Source organism: Cetorhinus maximus, unplaced genomic scaffold, assembly GCF_964194155.1.
Source record: "Cetorhinus maximus unplaced genomic scaffold, sCetMax3.hap1.1 HAP1_SCAFFOLD_1209, whole genome shotgun sequence".
In the NCBI taxonomy this organism is placed as follows: domain Eukaryota; kingdom Metazoa; phylum Chordata; class Chondrichthyes; order Lamniformes; family Cetorhinidae; genus Cetorhinus; species Cetorhinus maximus.
The window spans coordinates 60,224-67,327 of record NW_027597151.1 but is presented as its reverse complement, the minus strand read 5'-3'; the positions used below and the strand labels follow the sequence as shown (position 1 = coordinate 67,327).

At 44.0% G+C, this 7,104-nt stretch overlaps 1 non-coding gene across 1 annotated transcript; it reads left to right on the top strand.

Annotated features, from left to right (window-relative positions):
• Window positions 1–6,805: 6,805 nt before the first annotated feature.
• On the top strand, window positions 6,806–6,879 carry trnat-agu (transfer RNA threonine (anticodon AGU)). The gene has a single exon. It is a non-coding gene; the product is annotated as a tRNA-Thr (tRNA).
• Window positions 6,880–7,104: the final 225 nt, after the last annotated feature.

Genomic DNA, 7,104 nt, shown 5'->3' with positions numbered 1-7,104 from the left:
TCCCCGTGAGTAACAGAATCTCCATCGCTCAGATCTGGAACGGGTCAAAATAAATCGTAGTCAGTGTTCCACTAAATTAGATAGCAATTGGAGCCTAGAATAAAACTTCATTCGACACAATGGATTTCTATGTGTTACATCCCGACAGCATCCTCCACCTCGCTTCATCTCACTCTATGAGAATGCCCTTCCAACCCTTTCTACACAATCCTTTCATTTAGTTTCTCCCTAAGTCCATCGAGGTTTTTCACCTCATCCCTCCTGGTGACATTGATTTCCACATCACTGACACTCTCTGGGTAGTGCAGTTTCTCATCAGTCCCGCTTCTTAATATTTATCGTTTTTAAATCGTCCAGAGATGGAATAATTCCCTGAAAGACTAACATATGAAACAGCTTCAACATTGCTAAAGACCTCTATCAGGTTGTCCCTCTGTCCTCGCGGTGCGAGAGAGAAGATCCCCAGCTTGAATAGTGATTTCTGATAGTTATTTTTCCTCAATTCTACTATCATCCTGGTAAATCGCTTTTTCCATTTACACCGTTGCCCTTATATCATTTTCCTAACACTCCAAGTCCGGTGTAACACTGCTCGGTACAAATTTACAAGGAAGTATTTGCATTTGAGATTCATTCCTCTGGAAATCATTCATTTGAAAAAAAAATATTAATCTTCTTACCGACGCTGAATGTTATCCAGGCCACAGCGAGCAGGGGAAGCCGCATCGCTGTTGCTCCGGAACTCAAGACAGAGATTTTGCATCTCGGGAACCTGCAGAATAACCAACAAAAAGAGAGCGGATGTCACCTCATGAAGACTGGACTGGTTTGATGTCACGTCCTGCAGAAAATCGGAGCAGCAGGAGTGGGATCTTGTCTGATGTCACTCCATGCTCGATGTCATATTGAGCTCCATGCACTGAGTCTGACTGCTCTGATCTTCCTTTGCAACAAGGGCGTTTTTATTTAAGGGAATGTGAAGATTGACACCGCACGGAATCCTCTGTGGGAAGCAGGGATACAGATCACCGCCATACTGCACAGCTCCTCACCACAGAATCAAAGGAGGTAGGTGTGCGGAAATGTCTACAATAAAACAGGGCAAGAGATGCAGGTCCGAAGTAGAGAAGCAATGGGTATGCTGCGGGAAGAGTGTTCAATGGATGTTCAATCTGTAAAGAACTGAATTCAGTAATAATATCTTATTTGAATATTATATAAGTCTGCATGTTTGCAATGGTCACGTGACTTTGCCACTGCCTGCCTGTCGGGACAAGCAGGACAGCGACAGGAATTGAAAGAATTATTATATTACTAAGCTGCATCAGTGAATTGTGTTGAAAACAAAGATTCAAACCAGCTTTGGGTCAAAGAAAAAACCTGCAGGATGTGCACGGCTTATTTACACAGGACTAACATGCGTCATGATGCAAATTTGAGAGCGTATGACATTCACAGGATCACAGAATCACAGTGCAGAAGAGGCCCTTCGGCCCATAGAGTCTGCACGGACACGTGAGAAATACCTGACCTACCTACCTATTCCCATTTACCAGCACTTGGCCCATCACCCTGAATGCTATGACGTGCCAAGTGCTCTTCCAGATACTTCTTAAAGGATGTGAGGCAACCCGCCTCTACCACCCTCCCAGGCAGCGCATTCCAGACCGTCACCACTTTCTGGGTAAAAATGTTTTTCCGCACATGCCCCCTAAAACCCCTGCCCCTCACATTGAACTTGTGTCTCCTCGTGACTGACCCTTCAGCTAAAGCTCCCTATCCACCCTGTCCATGCCCCTCATAATCTTATACACCTCGATCAGGTCGCCCCTCTGTCTCCTCTGCTCCAACGAAAACAACCCAAGTCTATCCAACCTCTCTTCATAACTTAAATGTTTCATCTCAGGCAACATCCTGGTGAATCTCCTCTGTACCCCCTCCAGTGCAAACACATCCTTCCTATAATGCGGCGACCAGAACTGCACACAGTACTCCAGCTGTGGCCTCACCAAGATTCTAGACAAGTCCAACATGACCTCCCTATTTTTGTAATCTATGCCTCGATTGATAAAGGCAAGTGTCCCTTATGCCCTTTTCACCGCCCCACTAACATGCCCCTCCGCCTTCAGAGATCTCTGGACACACACGCCAAGGTCCTTTGTTCCTCAGGACATCCTAGTTTCATGCCGTTATTGAATACTTCTTTGTCGAATTGCTCCTACCAAAGTGTATCATCTCACACTTTTCAGGGTTACATTCCATCTGCCACTTATCTGCCCATTTGGCCACCCCGTCTATATCTTCCTGTAGCCCAAGACACTCAACCTCACTGTTAACCACCCGGCCAATCCTTGTGTCATCCGCAACTTTACTAATCCTAACCCCCACATAGTCAATTATGTCGTTTATATAAATGACAAATATTAGGGGACCCAGCACAGATTCCTGTGGTACGCCACTGGACACTGGCTTCCAGTTACTAAGGCATCCTTCTGTCTTCACCAACTGTCTCCGACAACTAAGCCAATTTTGAATCCACCTCATCAAATTACCCTGTACCCCATGTGCATTAATGGGGATAGACATTAGTTCAAAGCAATTTCGCCATAATTGATATTGAGCAAGTTTCAGCCGATATTGGTAGATGCGCGGTTCGCCAAAGTGGGAAACTGGGTTCTCTCACTGCCACCTGGTGGCATGTCTTAAAATTCTTAGTCCGGGTTTCACAGAACACGGTTATCTTGAAGTAATTCTGTGCAAAACCCTCCCATATCATGTCGCCTGTGAGTAGATCTCATGTCCAGTGAGCTGCTCCATCAATGGGGATCTCCGGCACTGACACGGGAATAATGTTAAATGCTTTGCTTATGTTTTCCCACCTCAAATACTACCCCGGTCACTGCTGTGATCAGAAGGATTTCACTCGAACCCCTGCTCCCTGCAATGCCCTCATCAACCGGAGAGCAACTGGGCTCAGCGCAGAATGGATGGATAGTGGTGAGTTGATTGGATGACACCTTCTGCCTTGGTTCAGGCCGAACCAATGGGCAGAGAGGTCGCATGTCACCCATCATCGCCCCACCTCTGGACGGGAAGCCATTTAAGTTGAATCCGCACAGAGAAATGAATCAATGGAAACGTTGGAGTAAAAAAATAATGCATATCTTGACCCTGTGGGGCATGTAGACAAAGATCATGTTATCGGGGACCAGTTAAATGGAAAGAAAATTTAAGTTACTTTTATAAATGCAGGGTTGCTGTATGTAGTGCAGTTCATTAAGGCTCAAATCGGCGAGCAGAGGCTCCGAATTTCCAATCGGCATTTCATCGGATTATTTTTATGTCCTGGGACCGTTGATATGAGGAATGACATTAACAACCAACATCTCCCTGTAAAACGGAATTTGAAAAGTTCCCAAAGATGCATTGACTGTGCATATAGATACACTGTTTTCACCCAGTAAGCGGTGTGCAATTTCTCATCACCTCCACCAGAGGACGCTATCGTCACATTCTTCTCACTCCTCCCTCAGGAATCAAGCAGAGTTCTAAATGTTTGTGGAAACCCAAAGATTTCTGAAACCTGTTTAGAACTCAATCGGTGTTTGTCGGATTCGGAAATAAAGTGTTTTTGAACTCAGTCTATTTTTGCTGAAATTCGTGGTGCAAATACACAGTACAAAAGTGAATAATTATCTAACTATACCGAAGGTTTTAATGCAATTAAAAATTAATGTTCTAATAACATTTCAAAGATTCATTTCGAAACTATAATCTTAAATATGACATCATGAATGAAGTCACATTCATACGAACATGTTGCCCGGGTTCTTGACTGTACCAGAACACGAAAAGGTTAAGGAGACTTGTTTCCAAGATGCAGGTCAGTGTGATGTTGTTTTCCTCTTTGTCCATGGTTTCAGCAACAGACTCGGCCAATGTGCCTTGGTTGCCCCATTCTAAAATAAAGTTAAGGTGCTTCTAACATAAAGGGATAGATGTTTCTGTCATCGGGGTCATCATCACCAAGCAGCATAATAATCAAGCAGTACCATTTTACAAATAATAACATCTGGGTTACTGGGTTACTTATCCAGATTTCGGGGGATAGTGGATTTTTTTTCTGGGAAGGAAATACTTACTGAGAAGTAACATAATAATGAGGAGAGGTGTGATGCAATTCCCCATGATGCTTCCTGACTTAGTACCTCTGCAGTCTGCCCAGTTCTCTGTCAGGACAGGAATACAAATCCCGGACCCCTGTGTTGCTGATCCAACCAACATCAAACAGGGGACAGCGGCAACCATATCTCCAATAACACAGGAAAGACAAGGCAGGTCAGCGTCAGAGAAAGAAAGAGAAGCTGTGGGTGAGGCTGGCGCTGGTATCTTGTCACACGTAAAATCCAGCTGCGCAAAAGGGAAAGGAAAAGAGTAAGTGAGTGATGCTCCTCTAGAGAGTGAGCCTGGGGAATTAATAATGGAAAATAAGGAAATGGCGGACGAATTGAACATGTATTTTGTGTCTGTCTTCACTGTAGAGAATATAAATAACATCCCGGAAATAATTGGCGATCAAGAGGTGAAAGGGAGGCAGGAGTTTTAAAAAGTACAACACCAGGGAAAGGGAACTGGGAAAAGTATTAGAACCGAAAGCTGACAAGTCCCTGGCTTCTGGCGGACTTCATCCTAGACTGGGAAACGAAGTTGCGGCTGGGATAATAGATTCATTGGTTTTAATTTTTCAAAATTCCTTAGATTCTGGAAAGCTCCCATCAGATTGATAAATAGCAAATGTACCACCTCTATTCAGGAAAGGAGGGAGGCAGAAAAGAGGAAACTATTGGTCAATTAGCTTAACATCTGTCATAAGGAAATTGCTGGAATCTATTATTAAGGAGGTTATAGCGGGGCACTTAGAAAATCTCAATGCAATCCGGCAGAGTCAACATGGTTTTGTGAAAATGAATCCGTGTTTAACTAATCTATTAGAGTTTTTTGAAGAAGTAACAAGCAACATGTACAAAGAGAAACGGTGGATGTTGTGACCTTAGATTTCCAGAAGGTATTTTACAAGTTATTGATCTGCTAATAACATCAAAAGTTAGCACACAAAGCAAGAGTTCGTGTTGTAGAGGGTAAAATGTTGATGTGGATAGAGGATGGTCAACTAACAGGAAACAGAGAGTAGACAAAAATTGATCATTTATGTGTTGGAAAGACACAACGATAGGAGATGGCCTGCCACTGGTATCAGTGCAGGGGCTTCAACTATTTACAATCTATGTCAAGGACTTGGGTGAGTGGACTGAATATTTTGTTGCTAAATTTGCTGATGACGCAAATATAGGTAAGAAAGTAGTGAGGAGAACATAAGGAGCCTGCAAAGGGACATAGATTGGTTAAGTGACTGAGCAAAAAAATGGACAGATGGAATATAATGTGGGAGAATGTGAACAGCCCATTTTGGAAGGAAAAATAGAAAATCGGAATATTATCTAAGTAGAGAGATATTGCAAGACAGTGAGTTACAGGGGGATCTGGGTGTCCTGGTCCATGATCACAAAACATTACTGTGCAAGTGTAGCGAGTGGTTAGGAAGGCAAATACAATATTGTAATTTATTGCAAGGGGGCTGGAATATACACCTAGGGACGGCGTTTCACGCCAGCGGGGTTTTACTGTCCCGCCGAACTCAATGGAGTTTAGAATGACTCCCGCATGTTACGGCCCCATCTCTGCCATGACGGGGATGTCTTGCTACACTTGCACAGGGTATTTCTGAGACCATTTCCAGAGCACTGTCTACAGTTTTGGTCTCCTTATTTAAGAAAGGATATAACTGCATTGGAAGCAGTTCAGAGAAGCTTCACTCCACTGATTCCTGAGATGTGGGGGTTATCTTATGACGAAAGGTTGGACAGGTTGGGCGTGTATCCACTGGAGTTTAGAAGAATGAATGTGATCCTGTTGAAACAAATAGGACCATGAGAGGACTTGACAGAATGGATGAGACCCATGTTGGGCAGGCCAGAGCCAGGGGACAAAGTTGAAAATTATGGGGTCTCCCATTTAAGACGGAGATGAGGAGATTGTTTTCTCTCGGAGTGGTGCAGGCGGGATCATTAAATATTTTTAAAGCAGAAATGGTTAAATTCTTGACTAACAAGGGATTCAAAGGGTAAATGGGGTAGGCAGGAAAGTGGCATTGAGGCCACAATCAGATCACCCATCACCTTACTGAATGTCCGAGGGGATTCGAGGGGCCGAATGAGTTACACGTGCTTCTAATTAGTGTGTTCATAAAGACCTGAATTCACTAATAACTCGCTAATCAGAAATTCGTTAATCCTGTCTCTATAGGAACTGTGTTACTTTCAGATTCATGCTAAATCTGAGACAAGCAGGCACGCGACAGGAATTATGGAATTGTTGTGTTATTCTATAGTTACCGATCACTTCACGGTTGAAATCTGTTGAGGCAAGGGACTGAATCTGTCATTGGGGAGGGGGGGGGGGGGGGGTGGGGGCAAAACACATGGGCAACCCATCCCAATGCCCTGGAGCTGAACTGTTCTTTAACACTGACCTAGCCTTCTCAATTGTGTGTCTATAAGCAAACGTCACATTGAAGAGCATAAATATGAGATCAAACACAATTTCCCCGGAAGCAATGTAAATAAATTATCTGTCAGTGTTGGTTCTTGCAACGCAACAGACGGTGGGAATCCGCGGCCTGATTCGCCACCTGGTAGTCGGATTTAATTAACCTCAATTCGACTAATCTCACCGAACAAGCACGGTTGGCGCTGTGGCTTAGTTGGTTAAAGCGCCTGTCTAGTAAACAGGAGATCCTGAGTTCGAATCTCAGCGGTGCCTCGGCTGAGGTGGTCTTTTAATGCAATTACGCAGTTCTGCACATTTCCTGAAATACGGTGATGACCAGCAACCTTTCTCTGTGTGAACCTCAGCACACCGAAGGACACGGTGCTGTCAGCGATCTGCAGCCCAGACAACGTGAAAGCAGCTATATTCTTGGGTGTTTCTAGAATTACCGAAAAGCGACCTTTAACTTTGTTCCTTCCGAATTACAAAATGTGACCC